Genomic DNA, 15,973 nt, shown 5'->3' on the forward strand with positions numbered 1-15,973 from the left:
AAAAAAAAAAAAAAAAACAAAAAAAACAAAACAAAAAAAAACAAAAAACAAAAAACAAAAAAACCAATATCTGATCCCATAAGGAAAATCCAACCCTCAGCTCAGGTTTCATCTATCAGCTCGCCATCAATTTTTCTTCCTCTGCACTTTTATAAGCAGTCCACACAGGCGCCTTGTTTACGTAGAGCCTTGTCACTGCGTGAGGAGGGAAAAGAGGTGGTGGGAAGATTTTTTTTTTTTTAAAGGAGCTGGGTTACTGACATTTAACTTTAAGAAACAAAACATAACCAAAAAAAAAAAAACTTTTGTGACAAATTCATAAACAACCCTACATCTGTGTTGGTCAAAGATGAGTTTCCTGAGGGATTCTGCCTTGAAGACAACACTAGCAACCCAGCTAACGAATCCTGACATGTCATCGGACTTCTCCAGTGGTTCTCGGCAAATGCGAAGTGGATGCTGACTCAAGTAGATGAAGGTCCTGATGGCAGGCTTGACCTTCAGCAAGCAAACGAGGTGCTTGCATTGGCTACGGAAGAAAGGCGCACAGCCAATCCCAAGACGGGAAGGAGTCTTTATCAAGATGGGGCTTTTCCAGGACCTGCGCCTTTACTTATGCCTGCTTTGTCAGTGTTCATCTTCGTACCTCAGCCTGCTCTCAAGTGTTCCCAAGGGAGAGACCCTCACATTAGGCTAAACAGGGTCTTTTTAGAACAAAAGAAGCTGCTTGTAAAACAACTGGCTCCTCCGAGGACTTACGAAACCCTCTCTCTGGGTGACTAGGGAAGTCAATAGGAGCTGAAGAACAGCTAGGGGCAGATGTAGGCTTGCAGTTCCATGTCTAGGAAACCTTGGGAGAGCAGGAAGGGAAATGGAATGCAAAGAGAAACACTTGGTGAGTGTGGTCAAACAGTGGTGGTTCTTAATGTGAAAGAGAGATTCAAGCCGCCATCTTGAGAGTATCTGCAGGCTACAGAATCGCTTGGTGGAGCACGTGGACTGTGGTTCAAGTCACTTCACGGTGACTGGGGGAGAGGGGATGACAAGTTCAATCTGAAGTGCTGAGGCTGGAAGGTTCCAGTGGCTTTCTTCGCCCTGTTTTGGAGGAGGGACCTGGTTCCCCAGGCATGGGAGTCTTCATAGACCTGTGGTTGTTAATATTGATTATCAGCCTGACAGGATCAAGAATGGTCTAGGAGACAGTTGTCAGTGCATGCCCATGAGGGAAAGACTAGACTGTGTTAACTAGGTGAGAAACCATATCCTAAATGTGGGTGGCACCATTCCATGGGCTGGGGAGTCACAGATGCCATGAAAAGGAGAAATGATGGGAGGAACTCTCTGCTTCCAGCCAGTGATGCTGCGCCGGTGATGCTGCAGGGAGATCAGCTGCCTCCCGCTCCTGATGCCATGCCTTCCTATCAAGATGGACTGTGCCACGTGGAACTGTGAGCCCAAAGACTTTCATCATCATCACCAGAAGTGGGCATCAGATCCCATTACAGATGGTTGTGAGCCATCATGTGGTTGCTGGGAATTGAACTCAGGACCTCTGGAAGAGCAGTCAGTGCTCATAACCTCTGAGCCATCTCTCCAGCTCCAAGTTTAAGTTCTTAAGATATTCTATGTATTCAGTGAGTGTGCACATGCATGAGCCTCTGCTTAGAGGGCAACTTATGGGAGTCAGGTCTCTCCATCACCTTGGGAGGGCTGGGTAGAAGGTGCCTTTAACTAGCAGAGTTATCCCACAGGCCATTTACACTTATCTTTTAAAAAATTATTCCTATGTATGAATTGTACAAAGGTTTCGTTATGAGGCATTCACACATGTGTGAAATGTACACTGGTAACATTCATTCTCCCATATCCATCATCTGTCTCCTTCCCGCTGTTAAGTATCTCTCTTCCGTCATCACGTTCTCTTAAATCTAGATGCTGCTTAGGAGAGAATCGTGTGCTATTTGCCTTTCTGGGCCGGGCTTATTTCATGTAACACGGTGATCCTCAATTCAGCTGTTCCCCAGCAAATGTCCTAACTTCATTATTGTTCAGAGCTGAATAAAATTCCATTGTGTTTGCACATCTTTTATTCATTCGTCTGTTGATGGACCTGTCAGGCTGGTTCCTAGAATTGGGCTGATTCAGAGGAGCACAGCAACAGGCACCTTGGTGCGCGTACCTCTATGGCAAGCCGACTTAGAACCCATCTGGTGTGCTCTCAGGAGTGGTTCAGCCCGATCACATCAAAGCCCTTTCTTCAGTTCTCTCAGGAGCCTCCATACTGCTTTCCACAGTAGCTGGACTTATTTCCATTCTCACCAGCAGTGAACAAGAGTGCCTTTGCCCTACTCCCTCCCCAGCATTTGTTATTTCCTTAAGAACAGTCCTTCTGTGTGATGCATCTCAAAATCTCAATGTAGTTTTTCTTCCTTGAAAACAAAATTATTTGTGTGCGTGTGTGCGTGTACACACACATTCATGCACTGCCTTCAGAGATAGAAGAGGATGCTGGATTTGCTAAGCCATCTGTCTAGCTCCCTCCCTGTAGTTTCGATCTGCATCCCCCAGACAGCTGAGGAAGCTGACATCCCCCCATGTACTTATTGATCATATATATGTTTATGTTTCCTTTTGAGCACTGTCTGTTCACCCAAGAACACCCAAGTTTTGAGGACCCCACCCTAAACTGCTTCCATTGGGCCCTCATTTAATTCTTTACCCCTGGCAGTGTAGAAGGGCCCAGTTTCCCCACTCCCTTATCGGGTCTCACTTTTGTGAATCATGACCATCAAGAAGAAGCCATGGGATTCTTTAGGTCAGATCTGGAGTCTTAGTTTTGTTACATAGCCTCTTATTGTTATTAGAACCATACGAAGCCAAGTGTGGTGGTGCACGCCTTTAATCCCAGCACTCGGGAGGCAGAGGCAGGCAGATTTCTGAGTTTGAGGTCAGCCTGGTCTACAAAGTGAGTTTCAGGACAGGCAGGGCTATACACAGACTCACACTCCGGTCCCCTGCAATGAAGCCAGCAGACTCACACTCCGGTCCCCTGCAATGCTCTGGAGTCCTACACAGGTAAACTCCATGTGGTGGGTGAGGTTGAAAAGGCCCAAGGGCAATTGCAGAGAAGTTAGTCTCTAGAAGGTCGACTCAAGGAGGCACCTGGGAATTATCACCATGGGAGCCCTGTGTGCTGGAAGTGGGCCTGACCGGAAAAGGCACCGCTATTTCAGCTTCGGAAGCTCAGTGGGTCCGTATGCTCTCAATGGCCCAGCTCAGTAGGTGGGTCGGTATGCTCTCAATGGCCCAGCCAGGGTTGTGGTAAACTATAGAACCACAGCATAGAAGGTAGAGGGGCCACCAGAATTTATTTATGAATTGCATGCATTTAACAGACTCAAAGAGCTGGGGTGGCAGAGCCACACTTTCTCATGCAAATCTCCTTTATCTCTTCCTTAGAATCTTCCCTTTCCCCTCCCCCCTACCCTCCTCCTTTCTCTCTGCTATGCTCTTCCTCTCCCCGCCCCTGCCTCCCTTCCCTGCCTCTTCCACCTGCTTCCCTCTCTTTCTGGTAGTGTTGGGGACAGACTCAGAGCCTCTACTGCTGTGCCCCCAAGAACATTCCCGATCCTTGGCTTTCCTTATGGGCTGTCACTCTTCTACTTTAGGAAGCCGATGTTCTTCAGAAAGTCACCTGGGAACAGACTCCAATCCCTGGACTACTTGTTATAGATGCTACTCGCACTTTCTTTTAAAGGAATAAACAAATGGCTTTTAAAGAATTATTTATTTTATACAGTACACAGTAGTCTTCTTCAGACACACCGGAAGAGGGCATCAGAGTCCATTACAGACGGTTGTGAGCCACCCTGTGGTTGCTGGGAATTGAACTCAGGGCCTTTAGAAGGGCAGTCAGAGTTCTTAACCTCTAAGCCTTCTCTCCAGCCCAGCTGCTCCTACTTGCTAAGGAAGACAATCCCCTGCTCTTTAGTTCACTCCTGAGGTGTGCCCCTGTTTTCCTCATCCCAGTGAGACCCCAGACTCTTGAACAGGCGCTCCCCATTGCCCTCCATCCCAGGAACAGTAACCACTTTCCATTTCTATGAAAGTGCTTATTTGGAATATTTCTTATAAATGAACCATACAGTACTTATCCTCTCACGTCTCGGTTGCCGTCTTTTAAGCTTCAATCATATTGTAGCCAAAAAATCAGTACTTCCCTTCATTACTGGTTAGTCATTATTCCACGGTATGGGCGCACCACGTTTTGTTTACCCATCACCTGCTGATGGGCATTTGGTATGGCTTACATCTTCTGTTATGAATCATGCTGCTATGATCAGGGGGTCTCACCTAGGGGTTGAGACACCCCCCCACCCTGCTTCAGGGGTCAAATGACCTTTTCACAAGGGTCATGTAAGACCACTGCCCAGCAATGTAGATAGCTTTAAATTATCTGTAAAAGCAAGAATGTCAGCTAAGGCAAGAGTTCAGTCAGCAAAATGCTTGCTGTGTAAACCAAAGACTTGAGCTTGGACCCCCGGCACGCCCTAAAAAGCAAACCATAGCAGCATGACGGCAGTCTCAAAGCCAGGAGGCAGAAGAGAGGATTCTGGGAGCTCCCAGCCAGTTGGTGATTTCTGCATTTGATGAAAAGCCCTGTCTCAAAATACAAGGGTGAGGGGCAGTAGAGCAACACACTCGATGTTGACTGCTGGCTGTCACATCTGTACACATACACGTGCATGCGCTCTCATACCACATGCACACACAAAGGCACGCACGCAAACAAGAATGCCCAGCAAGTGGCTAAATTGCTAGCCTCGGGTCTTCACATCACTGCCTTATACTTGGGCAAATATGGCTCACTGAACAAATACCCCCAGAAACTTTGCAGTCTTGGGGCATTTTTATGTTACACAGATTTGAAAATGAATTGTGCTGACTAATGTGATTGCTGAAATTGCAGGCGCAAAGCTGTGCAGACGTTGAGTATGCAGGGTTGGGAAACATGCCCCAGCCCATCTCATCCCCACGACCCCTAGCATGGCCTTGGGGGAAGGGCATTAAGAACTGACCTTGAGGCAGGACAGGTTTGGGCGTGTGTGGCAGTTGGTAGACTGCCTGTCACACAGGAAGCCCTGGTTGCCATTCCCAGCCCCATAAACTGGAAGAGGTGGTCCATTCCTGTAACCCCAACAGGAGGATTAGAGTTCTCCTCCATCACACAGCAAGTTTGAGGCCAGGGAGGGGCTACATGAGCCACACACACCCCCAGACCCCCCAAAAAAGGAAAAGGAAGGGGAGAGATAGCCTGTAAGCCAAGCCAATCCTGGAAATGCACTTTCTTAACAGTGGAACTTCCTGCCAAGGCAGGAAAGGAAGCTTTATAAAGCCTGCTCCATCCTGTGCTGGCTGCTCTCTGCCCAGCAAGGAGTTCCAGGATTTAGACCCCATGCGCTGAGTCCTCCCAGCAGCTCTGCTACAGTAGTATCTATATCACTGTTTGACTCATGAAGAAACTGGTTCTTGGAAGGGTTAGGTAACTTGTCTGTGGTCACCAAGCTAGTTAAGTAGTAAACTCCAGGATCCCCTTGGTCATTGTCTCCATGTTTATGAGCCAAAAAGAAGGCCATTTCTAGGTCTGGGCAGAAGGATCATGGGAAAGGAAGTGACTTTCTCCACACCTGCCTGTTGCTGATGGTTTTTTAGCAGTGCTAGGAAAAAAATTTTTAATGAGGTGAAAGAGGACAGCGCTAAGGAGAAAGAGAAAGAGACTGTGGAGAAGGCAGGGAAAGTCACTGAGGGTGTCCAACATTAGAAACCAAAAGCCAGAGGTCTCCTCCCTGCACCCAAGTTCCCTCCCCCACAAACCCAGCACAAGTATTAAATAAGGCATGCCCACTCCTGGGTGTCCTTGAGGTTTGAAGTATAAATTAAAATTAATGAGTCCATCCCATTTGGACTCAGAAAAATGTGTGGGTGGCAGGGAGGGATTCCTGGGGATGACAGCTGATGTGACAGCAATTTCATGAAAGGGAACAAGGGAGTGTCCCTGCCTTCAGGGTTGAATGTATCTGAAGGTGACTGAGTTGAACCACCAGCCAGAAACACTGTATCCAACACGAGCTGGATACAGACCCTCCTGGGAGAAAAAGCCTTTCTCCTGACAGCAGAAGAGAGGGAGATGTCACATGGATTGACCTGTCTATTCCTTAGCGCTCAGCTCCCCCACCAGTGAGAAATGTGATTCCCAGCAGAGCCACAGAAGCAAAGCCTTCAGTAAGTGGTGCTCCTGAAATGGGCACGACAGGACAGAGGGGCTTGCGGCCAAGCCAGACAGCCCGAGTTCAATCCTCAGGACCTACATGTTGGAAAGAGGGAACAGACCCCTTCGGGTTGTCCTGATGCCATTGTGTGCCATGGTGCCACACATGTGCACAAACAGGCACCCATGAATGCACCTACAAACGCAACAAAGTCTTAACTCGACCATTCTAATGACTTAAAAAGTGTTTTATGGCCCAGTGAAGTGACTATTTCACCTTTAAAGAAATGCAAAAAGAATGTAAGCCCTTAGATGCAGCCATCCTCACTCTGCCCCAGAGCAAAGTCCTGAAGGTGATGGAGGCAGGGAAGACAAGGCTTTAGCCACCTCCTGTCCTTTCCCTATTTCCTTCTGTTCCAGGACCCTCCGCCCGCCAGCCCGCTCCAGAACTGTTTCCAGATCCTGCTGGCAGCCCCAGGAGGAGCAAGGCCTTTCTTGCCTTCTCCTCCTGGGCAGATGGGATTTGCATACTGACATATTGTGAATCCAGTCACCCAGGTAACGGGGCTCCAGTTAGCAACAGCGGAATGAAGGTCAGCCCAGTTCCTTCTAAAATTAGCAGTAAAGCAGATCTGATTTTTAACTGTTCAAGGTAGGATGCCCAGCTAGATGTGCAGATGCGATTCTTAGAATGAATTTTCAGACAGGAGACTCAGACTGGTGCAGTGAAGCAAACTGGGGACATTACAATGGGAACAAAATGTGGGTTCAGATGTGTGGAACTTGACCTTGGGGCTTTCCTGCTTGCGTTACCCTGCCATGGCTCCTGACATTAGAGGTAACTCTGGTCTCCCCATCATTCAGGACCTGTTTGGTCCACACCAAGCAATTTAGGGCACAAATCATTGGGCTTCCCAAACTCTGCCATGTTCCCTTGTTTTCCTCTGACTCCAAGTCAACAACCATACCCAATCCTCAAGATCTTACTCGCTTGAGCGGGGAGGATGCAGGAGTCCAAGGACTGAACACTTTGGGGGAAGGATGGAAGTCTCTCTCTCTCTCTCTCTCTCTCTCTCTCTCCCTCTCTCTCTCTCTCTGTCTCTCTCTCCCCTGAGAACCAGGACCCAGATGGTTTCCTTCATCCACTGCTGTCCTAGGCAGGATACCCCAAGACGGTAGAATACTGTGACTTAGTTAATTCTGTAGGGAGAACCAGGCAGGACAGGCATCCATCAAGGTTCCTCCCCTTGACTCAAACAGTCTGTTCTATTTCTCCCCTCAGCTCACGCTGAACAGTTCTAGTCCTCCAGCATTTTCTCTGAGAGAGTCGACCAGTGGCCCTCAACCTGTGGGTCACATCTCCTTTGGGGTCAGAAGACATTTTTTTTTAAGACTTATTTATTTATTTATTATATGTGAGTACACTGTGGCTGTCTTCAGACACTCCAGAAGAGGGCGCCAGATCTCGTTACGGATGGTTGTGAGCCACCATGTGGTTGCTGGGATTTGAACTCTGGACCTTCGGAAGAGCAGTCGGGTGCTCTTACCCACTGAGCCATCTCACCAGCCCCAGAAGACATTTTTATAGGAGGTCACGTAGCAGATATTGTGACTTCAGATATTAAAGTGTGATTCGTAACAGTAGCAAAATTACAGTCATGAAGTAACAACAAAAATAATGTTATGGTTGGGGTGGGGTGGGGTGGGTGGTATCACTACAACATGAGGAACAATATTAAACGTCACAGCAACTGGAAGGTTGAGAACCACTGGGGTAGACTATTCTTGGTCTTACTATACAGTCCAATGACTTAGAAACTCACCTGCAGGCTGATTGAATCTTGTTCCACAAGCAACATTATTTTTTAGGCTCCTTTGAAGTGGAGGGCACAGAAGGTACTTGGTTGTACCCCTTAGTGGTGAGTGGTTAAGACAGTTCCATTGCCTACCAGAGAGTTAGCCAATGGCTAAAATAATGTCCTTGGCCATTTGAACACATGGGGACGATTCTTCCCTTCTACACTCACATGTAGAGTACGTTCATGTACACATGTAGAGTACACTCACATGTGCACACATGCCATGGATATGTGAGTGTCTCGGTGTTTGGGGAAGACAATATCATCTACATTTTCACATGGCTCCACTTTTGTTTCTCATTGACTGGGAACCCGTAAGCAGGCCAGGCTAGATGACTAGTGAGCTCTGGGGATCCAGCTGCCTCTGTCACCCATCTTGCCATTGCTGGGGTTGCAGGTAAAAGCACATAGCTTTTCACATGGCTTCTGGGTATCAGGGCACAGGCCTTCACACTTGTGAGGTGACAACATTTCCCAGATGAGAAATTCCCTTCTCTGATGCAGGGAACAAGCTCCTTCATGCCGTGGTCTCCATTGACCACTTTTAGCAGAGACAGTCCTCAAGAAATAGCCCCCTCCCCAAACCAAACACGGCAAGAGAGAAGAGGAGTCACCAATGGTGCCCTGAGGTGAAGAACCTGGACTAGAAAAAGGAGTGCTGTGGGTGGGGTTGACCAGATGGCTCAGGGATAAAGGCCCTTGCCACAAAACCTTGATGACCTAGGCTTCATCTCCAGGATCCGCATGGTGGGAGAGCCAACTGTTTCAGTCCATCTTCTGTCCTCCAAACAACCATAACATACACATTCCCAAACGTTATAAATAAAACCTAAGAATTTTTTTTGTAAAGAGAGGAAGACCAAGAACTCAGATCCAGAGAGGGCAAAAGCTGGTTACAGTCAAAAGAGCCATCAGAGGTATTCAATGAGAACAATGCTGTCCGTGTTAGTCGCAAGCCTAGCAGTCTCAGGAGTGTCTGCACTCTGGCCAAGCATGCCACAAAGAAGATCGAACTCACTTTGATTTCCTGTTTCTCTAGAAAAGTTGGAAATCTAGATTTTTAATCAGCTCAATTAAAAAAAAAAGCAAAAAACAATACAACAGACTGAAGAGATGGCTTAGCGGTAGGTAAGGAGTGCTTGCCACCTGTAATCCCAGCAAGGCTCCAACACCCCCTTGTAGGCGTGCATTCTGTGGACACCTGTGCTCATACATGCGCATACACAGTATGCCCCCGTAGAGACTCAGGAATAATTACAAGTAAATCTGTAAAATAAAGCCCACACTACTCTGTGAGAACATGGACTATCGGAGAGCAGTGCCTAGTCTTGCAGTTTGTAGCCAGCTGACACGTGAAGCCAGTTACAGTAAAAAGAGCCATCGGAGGTATTCAATGAGAACAATGCTGTCAATGTTAGTCGCAGCCAAGCTGTCTCGGAGTGCCTGCACTCTGGCCAAGCATGCCACAAAGAAGATGGAAGAACTCAGCAGTCAGGTGTGGCAGCTCTTGCCTATAATCCCAGCAGCTGGGAGGCTCAGGCAGGAAGATTGCTGAGACTTTGGGGCTAGTTTGGACAGCACACTGAGGCTCTGCATCGACCCCCCCATCCCTAAAGAAAAGCTGGGAAAGCCATGGTATGGCTACGTTTCCAGAAGGTTCCCAGTACCCTTCACCCTCTGCATGCTGATACTGATCTAGAGTGGGGCAGGGCGGGGCACCCCTGGGATCTCAGCATTTACAAAAAGCAGAAGCAGGAAGATGAGGAGTTCAAAGCCACCTTTGGCTCTCTAACAAGCTAAGGCTCGCCCAGGCCACAAGGAACTCGGATTTAAAGTTAAATAAATAAATAAGTAAATGTTAAACAGACAAAGCAAGAGGCTCAGCTAGTACTGTGTTTACCATGCACAAAGGCTTGGTTTAATCCCCAGCCTCAAATAAACCACTGTGGTGGTCTGTACCTGCCATTCCAGAACTTGGGATAAGAAGGCAGGATACACGAAGAGTTCAAAGCCAGGCTGCATTACCTAAGACCCTATCAAAAGGAAATGGGGTGGAGGAGGGGAGGTGCAAGGAAGGAAAGGGGGGAGGGGCCAGGGTTAATGAGGTAAAGGTAACAGACTCCTTTCTATACACTCTGGCAATAGCAAAGGAGTGTGTGTGTATGTGTGTGTGTGTGTGTGATGCATATGTTGCAAGGGGTATGTATGGGTGTGTACGTGAGTCCCTGCATCTACGTAGAGGCTCAAGGTTCATATCAAGAATGCTCTTGGTTACTCTTCTAGCTTAGCCAGGATCTTTAATCAAACCCAGAGCTCACAGACATGACTAGTCAGTCTCACTAGCCAACTTGGTCCACCTCCTGAGGCTGGAATTACAAGTGGGTCACCATGTCCACCCGGCACCTGCATGACCTCTGAGGAGCCTAACTCGGGTTCATGAGCTTAAATGGCAAGCACTTGGCCACGGAGCCACCATCTTCCTGCCCCTTGGTCCTCATTTTTATTTTTAATTGAAGTTTAACAATTTTTAAAATTTTTATGCAATGTTCATGTGCATGTGAGTGCACGAGTGCGTGAAACTCCTGTGTGTTGCGTGTGCCACAACGTGGATGTCAGAAGAGAGTCTCAAGTGTCAGCTGTTACTTTCCCCTTGTCTGTGACAAGTCTCTTTGGTTTTCCACCCACTCTGAACTTTTGGACTAGCTGGCCCACAAGCTCTACGGCACTCTCCTGCCTCAGCCCCTCATCTTCCCACAGGAACACGGGTTATAGATGTATACAGCCTGTTTGGCACTTACATGGCACTGGAAATTCTAACTTGGTTCCTCTTTTTATTTTGTGGCATAAAATTACCCATTTTGTAGCAAATAATTACCCATTGAGGTCCCAGCCCCATGTCAATCACTCACCAGCACCAAGTGCATTCACCATGTCCGCTCACCATGGGAATCATGGGAATGGTTTTTTTCCACCGCAACCTGAATTAGGATGATAATTCCCTGTTCCTGCTTTCCCACCTGGCCCTGTATCTACCTGCTCACAAATTTTATGCAATGTTCATGTGCATGTGAGTGCACGAGAGCATGAAACTCCTGTGTGCGTTCATGTTGCATGTGCCACAACGTGGATGTCAGAAGAGAGTCTCAAGTGTCAGCTGTCACTTTCCCCTTGTTTGTGACAAGTCTCTTTTGGTTGTCACAGACTGTGCATGGTAAACACAGTACTAGCTGAGCCTCTTGCTTTGTCTGTTTAACTTTTACTTATTTATTTATTTAACTTTAAATCCGAGTTCCTTGTGGCCTGGGCTAGCCTTAGCTTGTTAGAGAGCCAAAGGTGGCTTTGAACTCCTGTATGTGGAGCCATACAGGACTTTAGTGATGCCTGTCTTTATTTAGTGAGGGCACCGACACCTCTGGGCTGGGTAGTTTTTAAGATGGGGAAATAGAGATTGTCGGGGACAGATTCAAAAGGTGGAAGCTTTGGCTTGTTTGTTTGTTCTTTCTTGTTTTGGTTTTGTTTAGAGACAGACTTTTACAGTGTTGCCCAGGCAGCCTTGGAACACAGTCTCCCCCAAAGCTGGGATTACAGGAGGTGGTACCATGCCCAGGTGGAAAGATGGAACCTTCTATGAGACTGAAAGGCTGGACCAGTGAGGTGAACCCGACATAGCTGAGCATCTACTGTAGGGGCAGGAAAGAGATCCAGGTTACTAGTATGGCTTCAAAGAAGGTATGATGAGGTCATAGAGTGAAGCTGGGCAGGACCCAGACACACCAACAACCAAGGCGTGAATGAGATGGCAGACCCAGAACGTAGCCCAGTGCTAGGCCAGAACCAGAGTAACAATCCAAAGGGACAATGGTCCCCATGGGTCCCCTGCCTTCTGCCTCCCAAGCCTTCAGCTTGGCCAACTCACCTTTCCTACCCAACTTTCCTATAGAAACCCAGATATGCCCGCAATATGGCACTCAGCATCACGCCAGTAGCCATCTTCTTCAGAGTGCACAACACGCTACACTGCTCAGAGCTCACAGCTCTCTCTGGACTCTCTCGGCCTTCCTTCTGACTCCGTTCTGCATGGGCCCTGGCCCGCATACTTCTTGTCCACTTTATACAAACCTAGATGGGTCTGGAGAGAGGGAACCTCAGCAGAGGTAGTGCCTCCATCCACAGGACAGGACCGTCACCACGTCTGTGGGGATTTTCCTGGTTGCTGAATGATTTTAAAAGGGCTGAGCCCACTGTGGAGACCCTGGGAAGGTGGTCCAGGGTTGCATAAGAAAGGTCCCCCCCCCCAATCGTCGAGCAGTGCTCCCTGGAAGTTTCTGCCTCCAGGTTCCTGCCTTGACTTCCCTTGATAATGGACGATGACCTGCTAGCGTAATAAACCCATCACAGTAGCAGAAAGCAAACGAGAACAGGCTCCCAAGAGGGCTTCGCATTCTGCTCTCCCTTTAAGGCCCAGCTTTGGTCTTTCTTTCCCCGGGAGATCGAAATAGATCCCTGCAATAGGGATGAAAGTGCCCATTGCATAGAAACCTAAAAAGCAGGGCTCTGTCCTTAAAATACCACTGCCATTCTGCTACACCATCTGATCATAAAATTCATTTGTTTTCATTACAGAAAAATTAGAATATGGAAAAAAGTTTTGCTGATCCAGAAATAAGCAATATTGACATTTAAGAACATATTCTTTCTAGTTTCAGGGTTTTGGGTTTTTTTTTTTTTTAAGATGAAATGGAAATTACACTGAATATATACCACTTTGTAATGTGCTTTTTCTAACTGAATATATTACCGGCACTTTCTATATCCTGAAGTAGTCTTCAAAATTATCAATGGTAAGCGAGGGCGGGGTGGCACACGGCAGCTTCCCCCGGACTGGAGAGCAGGAGGGTTGTGGATTGAAGGCATGAGAGCTTGTCTTCAAAACCAAAAAGTAATGGGTTTTAATGTGACCAGGAGGGTTGTGGATTGAAGGCATGAGAGCTTGTCTTCAAAACCAAAAAGTAATGGGTTTTAATGTGACCAAAATACATTATACATGTATATGAAATTGTCAAAGAATACATGAAACAACAAGCAAGCAATTATCAATGATTTATGTAAGACATCTCTTTCATATGAGCATAACTCAATGCCTAATTACTGACTGAAAAACTGCAAAAATATTTTTAAAAAAATTTTTTGCCTAGCCCTCTATACTGCATAAAGTAAGTATGCAGATGATGTTTCTTAAATTAAATTTTCAATCACTATAAGATAAGGTGGTGATGTCAAATAACTTTAATGTCAGCACTGGGAGGAAGAGGAAAGCGGATCTCTTAGTTCAAGGCCAGCCTGGTCTACAGAGTAGGTTCTAGGACATTTAGACCTACACAGAGAAACCCTGTCTTGGAAAACTAGAGGTGGGGAGTGGGTGACAGGACTGGATATATAATTTGAAGAGATAAAGCTCTTGACTAACATAAAAAGGGCCCAGGGTACCATCACACACCCACACACACACACACGTCTGGATTTATCTTATCATTTTTTAAAAAATGCTTAAAAGGGAGAGTAAAATTTCTTTCCAGCTTATGAAATATATACTTAGAGAATTTATAAGTTTTGGTCAAATAAAGGTGATTTAGTTTGAAGAATTTCAGTCAGACTGGACAGTGGTAGTGCATGCCTGTAATCCCAGCACTTGCGAGGCAGAGGCAGGCGGATTTTTTGAGTTCGAGGCCAGCCTGGTCTACAGAGTGACTTCCAGGACAGCTAGGGCTACACAAAGAAACCCTGTCTCAAACAAACAAACAAACAAACAAAAGATTTTCAGTCAAACTGAAATCCTTGACTGGGTAATGATGGCATGAGGCAGGAGCATGGTGGTGTGTCCCCAACAAGGAAATCCAGACTGGCTGGGTTGACGACTCTGTGGCTAAGAGCACTTTCTACATAAGCATGAGAACCAATGCTGGAAGCAGTAGAGACAGGGTGATATCAGGGGCTTTCTGACCAGCTAGTCTAGACAAAATGCAAGCTTCTAGATTAGTGAAAAGAAGTACTGTGGGGAGTGAGAAGCAGGAAGCCTGATGTGCGTGGGGGGTTGGCGGGGGGGGGGGGGGGGAAAAAAAACCCCACGGGAAACCCGGGGGTGGGGGGGGGGGGGGGGGGGGGGGGGGGGGGGGGGGGGGATCAGACATACCCACATGGAACACATTACATGGCTGGCTGGCTGGATGGATGGATGGATGGATGGTTGAATGGACAGACAGATAGATAAAATATTTTTAAAGAATGGCAAACAAGTGGACAGTTCCAAAGACTAAACATTTTGACCTTGATAATCAAAACATGACAAAAGTCGAGCATCACAACTAGAACAAATGAAAACATGGAGTGAACTGTCACCCTACCAGAGGCGGAATACCTAGAGAAAAACTACAGGATTCAGAGAAAAGCCACATCCAAAAACAATAATACAAGATCAAGTCAGGTATGATGGTCCACACCTGTAACCACAACACTCAGGGGGGCTCAGACAGGAGGATCACAAGTTCAAGACCAACCTGGGCAACACAGTGAGCCCTTGTCTCAATAAATAATTACATCAAGGCTGGAGGGACATGTTAGTGGCTAAAGGAACATGTTCCCAGCACCCACATGGCGGCTCACAGCCATCTGTAACTCCAGTTCCAGGGGATCTAACAACTTCAAGCCTCTGAGGGCAGGAGGTATGCATATGGTGCATAGATATAATGCAAGCAAAACACCCATACACATACAATAAAATAACTGCCTAGAAAATTTCAAAGAAATAATAAGATAGCAAAATTTCTAAAGAATCGTTATATCTGGGTCCTGGAATTTCCGCTTTCTTTTGAAATTTCTAAATAGTCTCAGAGCACATGTAGCACTTTTATAATCAGGATAAGATTAAACAAAGAACAACAAAACATAATTTACAGTCATTGGAGGTTAGGGAAAAACAAAACAAAACAAAATACCATCTTGCCAAGATGAGAGAGACGATTAAAATTCTTTCCTTTGCTTTGACTCCCAGGCTCAGACTGGTGATGAGTTATAATCATCCTGCAAACATTGTGCCTCAGGAGCGGTCTGCGCCCTGGGCTTGTGCCTGGAGATCAGGCACGGCCAGCACTGGTGGACAACACATAACCACCCTATTCTCTTTGAGGGTTTTTTTTTGGGGGGGAGGGGGCAAACTTTCAAACTGAACGACTGAACGTGGCTATGGAGAGCCATCAGGGCTGATGTTGTATTTTAAGCTTCATGCAGTCCCACAGTCGCTGACTCTGTGACAGCATTCATGCTACAGAACTGAAGGAAAGAAATGACCAGATTTGAAGATAATTTCCTTCTATGTTGTATACTAATTGGTCTTTTCTTTTTTTTTTAATTCAAAGCAAATAGATGAGCAATTCTAAGTGGCATTTTAAATACCAGAAATAACCTCAGACACTGATAGGAGGAGGGAGAGAGACAGAGAGACAGAGACACATAGAGATACAGAGAGATTGAGAATATAAACTAAAGCTAAGGTGGATACTCTGCATCTTTAAGGCCGATTTAATCCCCAGCACTGGAAAATACAATAAAAGACAGGAGAGATGCATGTAAGATGTAAAATGGCCCGCTGGACAAGAATAAAATGAGTTCCAGGGCTGGGTAAATGGCTCCGTGGGTAAAGTGCTTACTGCATGCCATGGGTGTGTAGAAAGTGCTCTTAGCCATATGCACGCATCCCTGTACACACACGAACAGGCAAACATAAACACACATAAGACCTGAAAGCACCCCACTCTCTACCTAAAGATGCTGTAAAGAAAACTTTACAACA

At 46.6% G+C, this 15,973-nt stretch overlaps 1 protein-coding gene and 1 long non-coding RNA gene across 4 annotated transcripts in view; one reads left to right on the forward strand and one right to left on the reverse strand.

Moving 5' to 3' along the window:
* Positions 1–1,508, forward strand: part of LOC115032342 — a 14,446-nt gene extending 12,938 nt beyond the window's left edge. For both annotated transcript variants that reach the window (XR_003838014.1, XR_003838012.1), the window contains exon 3: positions 1,352–1,508. This is a non-coding gene — a long non-coding RNA (uncharacterized LOC115032342). The remainder of the gene's footprint in view (positions 1–1,351) is intronic.
* Pitpnc1 (phosphatidylinositol transfer protein cytoplasmic 1) overlaps positions 1–15,973 on the reverse strand; it is a 265,034-nt gene that overhangs the window by 138,591 nt on the left and 110,470 nt on the right. The window lies entirely within an intron of this gene.

Source organism: Mus caroli, chromosome 11 (assembly GCF_900094665.2).
Source record: "Mus caroli chromosome 11, CAROLI_EIJ_v1.1, whole genome shotgun sequence".
Taxonomy (NCBI): domain Eukaryota; kingdom Metazoa; phylum Chordata; class Mammalia; order Rodentia; family Muridae; genus Mus; species Mus caroli.